We start from the raw sequence: 3,918 nt of genomic DNA on the forward strand, positions 1-3,918 counted from the left end.
CCATGGGCAGCCACTGATTATGTCATGTTACCTTTGGTGATCACAGTGATGGCATAATTGTGATCAAGATTTTGGACGTGCTACAATATCTATATTTTCAAGGACAGAATGAATTTCTATAAAGAAAGCAATCGCTGTCTAACCTTTTAAGACTCTACCAGTAACTAATAGAATATAATGTGTGAATGCACTAAAGTTCATACTGAGTATTTTCATTTTTATAACTTTATTTGCATCTCTTCCCTTCACCCATACCATCCTAATTTAGGCACCCCTTCATTTCATCAGGGATGATTTCAGAAATCACTTTACATCCATTACGTCTTTTCCCTTTGCTCTCATTTTCTTGCTTACGAATATTATATCAGGTGTCATTTACCTAGGATGCATAACGAATGTTTCTTGAACTGATGAGTTTATAAAACCATGCAGTAAAATAGCCAACCATTGAACTAAAGCCTCATTTTACTCTTCCTTGTTTGAAAATAAAAATGAAACTGTGAAGATGAACATGGAAATTTATTGTTCAAATACAAGAATTGTAGATATTTGTTGACTTCTCCAAACATAAATTTCAATCTCCTTTAGGCTCCATAATCTGACACGTATTTGACAGATCAGTTTTAATTAGGATGGTTTTCATATAATGATGATTATTGATGAGTTTACTCGAAAGAGAGGAGGCAGATGTATAAGCGATTGTTGGCACTGGAAACCATGAGTTGCCTCTCTCTTGCAGGTTAAGAAAAGGATTGTCATGGGCTGACATATCGCTATGCCTGTCTGGAAATTTAGAAGGTTCCACCATCAGTCCAGAATAACAACTCTGTAATGGAGATTCGATGTGGTTCCGAGAAGTAGATGTAGTTGTAGTAGCGAAGTCCTCAACGTGGCCGTTTTCTTGAGTGTAGCTTCTCTGTGAGTGCCAATTAAAAATGCTCAACTTTTTTTAAAACTTCAGATTGGATCTACCACAATCTGGTCTGTGTGTCTAACTGATATTGCTGATGGGGTAGGTAAGTCACATGGAGATAGGGCACTTGTATTAGTGACTATCTGGCTGGTATGAGGCTTTTGTATGAAAGGCACACTTAAACTTGTGGAGGCTGGAAATGCGCTCTCTCCACTCCATTTCTGGAATAAATTCAGAGTTATGATCATCTTTTTTGACACTTGCCTTAGCACGCTTCTTGTTACCTTGAACTAATGAAGATATTGGAGACACATTGTTAATTCCAACTCTTCTTTGCATTCTTACTAAAAGTTGGGGATGACCTCTTTTGAAACTTGGATTATAGTAGGTCTGTAACTAAAATCAAAGAATTAAATTATTTAGTTTCTTTATAAACCGAGGTAAAACTGACAAACAAAGCTAAGTTATAAAAATGTATCCCTTTAATGGAACCAATTAAATAACATCAAATAAAATACCTCTGTTGGTAGTTTTAACAGGTAACATGTTAGAAAGAATATTCTCAACTAAAAGTATATTGTATATATACAGTAAATACCACTTTAAGTAGCTTCAGAACTTGTATTTGGTTTCAAGTTGATAGGAAAGTTTGTTAACATCCAATATTTTAACCTCCAGCTGTTTTCAACTTCAAAAAAAAAAAAACTTTTTCAACAATTTGTTATCTCAAGTTGAAATTCTGATTTAGCTACATATATGAACATGCTTTCTAGGTCACATGATTTAATCTGACATATTGCCAATAAGTGAAAATTTTGGAATACCTTACTCAAAAGAGAGATGTTGTTTTCTTCTTCCAGAAAGACAGGTAGTGAAGCTGATCTTTGAACACTTTGCCGGTTTTTATGAAATCCATAAAGGTTAAGCTGTCGAATGAAACTTTTCATACTCTTGGTTTCAAATATTCTGAAAGGCTCCTTTCTTTCCAAGACTTCTTTCTTAAAGAGTTCTTCATTGATCACTATACATGTGCCTGTGTCATCCCACCAAATAGATTCAAACTGATCACTTTCAACTATATTCCAAAGTTTTTGTGGAAATGTGAGTGAAAGAAAATCATTCGCATCATCTGTTTCAGACACAGAATATGTGTAGTGTGGCCTTTTGATTACAAGATCCTCAGACAAAGCCTGAAAGGCATATTCTTCAATCATAGATCTCAAAACTGAGTCCCCAGTTGTATAATCATACAAAGAAGATCTAATAGAGGTTTCTGAACCAGTGGATTCATCTTTAGGAGGCCCATCTTGAATTTCTGAAGAAATATGTGCCATCTCAGAGAAACCTTTCTTCAGATAATTTTCTCATTTGTCTGGTTTTACACACTGCAACTTCAAATGATGTTTGCCTGGCCTGCAGAGAGAAACTCTCTAGACCATCACAGAGGTCCTCCCAGTCAAAAAGCTGTGACATCGCAAAATCACTGGTCTCCTAGCAATCAAAAGTTTGTTGTGACATCACAAAGACACTGGTCTCCTAGCAATTGAAGGGTAATGTTCAACCAGTGTGTACTTCAGCATCAACTTAAAATACAGACTGCTGACAGAAAGAGTAACAAAAACCATGAAGCATGCAAAATCTCATTACTAAAGATTTGTTGTTGTTGTTGTTGTTGCTGTGTTTGGGATGGCCTTTCTCTTTCTGGCAGTTTGTGGTTCCTCTTTATTGTGGAGGTTCCTCCCTGTGGGTGGGTTTGGACTAGTGGCTTGTCAAGTTTCCTGGTTAGGGAAGCTTGTGTCAGTGTTCCAGTGGGTGGAGCTGCATCTCTTCTCTCTGGAGGGCAATGAAGTGTCCAGTAGTGAGGTTTGAGATCTATGGGTTTGCTGTTTGGGCAGCTGGTATATTGAAGCTCCGGTCTATGTTCCTGTGTTGCTGGAGAATTTGAGTGGTATGTCTTGCTCTGGAACTTATTGGCTCTTGGGTGGTGCTTGGTTTCAATGTAGGTATGGAGGTTTTTGGATGATTTCTTTTAAAAAAATGGATTTATTTTTTTTTTTAATTGGAGGTCAATTACTTTACATTATTGTATTTGTTTTGCCATACATTAACATATATCCACCACAGGTATACATGTGTTCCCCTTCCTGAACCCTTTCCCTCCTCCCTACCCATGCATCCCTGTGCACCAGCCCCAAGCATCCAATATCATTCATTGAACCTGGGCTGGCGACTCATTTCATATATGATATTATACATGTTTTAATGCCATGCGCCGAAGTCATCCCACCCTCTCACTCTCCCACAGAGTCCAAAATAATGTTCTAGACACCTGTGTCTCTTTTGCTGTCTCACATACAGGATTATCGAAAAATCACATCAATAAATCTACTTTATTTTAATACGCATGATTTATCATTCTTCTATACACACATTCTTAATATTCGGTAGCGTTACCCTCACAAACTTGGTCTACTTGCTTCTGTGGCAAAAAATTTATGAACTGACTGGGTTTTCAGTGAGTGGGGGGGAAAAAAAAAAAAAAGTGCTTATTGTGGTACCGAGCAAGGTGTTTTAGCAGCTGGTGCTTCAAAGACGCAAATCTCCAAATACTTTCAGGGGAAATATTTTAATGACTGAGCGAGGGTGGAACATGGGGGTCTGTGATCAATACTGGGACATTCTACTAATGGCCTATTACTGAGGATATTGGGAGTCCACATCATCGACCGTCTAGTTCCAACTACGTACTTAAATTTCAGCCTGGTTTGGGCTTTAACATCTCTGAAACTGTTCACAGGATATTGCTCAGAATGTTATCGATGACCCTTGCTGCTGCTGCTGGTGCTAATTCACTTCATTCGTGTCCGACTCTGTGCGACCCCAGAGATGGCAGGCCACCAGGCTCCCCCATCCCTGGATTCTCCAGGCAAGAACACTAGAGTGGGTTGCCATTTCCTTCTCCATGATGGCCCTTGAGGAGGGACTAAAGACCCTTGAGTTTGATT

The 3,918-nt window shown here is 38.3% G+C and overlaps 1 pseudogene; it reads right to left on the reverse strand.

The window, feature by feature from the left end:
• Positions 1-623: 623 nt before the first annotated feature.
• LOC108634974 lies at positions 624-2,372 on the reverse strand (annotated as a pseudogene).
• Positions 2,373-3,918: the final 1,546 nt, after the last annotated feature.

This window comes from Capra hircus, unplaced genomic scaffold (assembly GCF_001704415.2).
Source record: "Capra hircus breed San Clemente unplaced genomic scaffold, ASM170441v1, whole genome shotgun sequence".
Lineage (NCBI taxonomy): Eukaryota > Metazoa > Chordata > Mammalia > Artiodactyla > Bovidae > Capra > Capra hircus.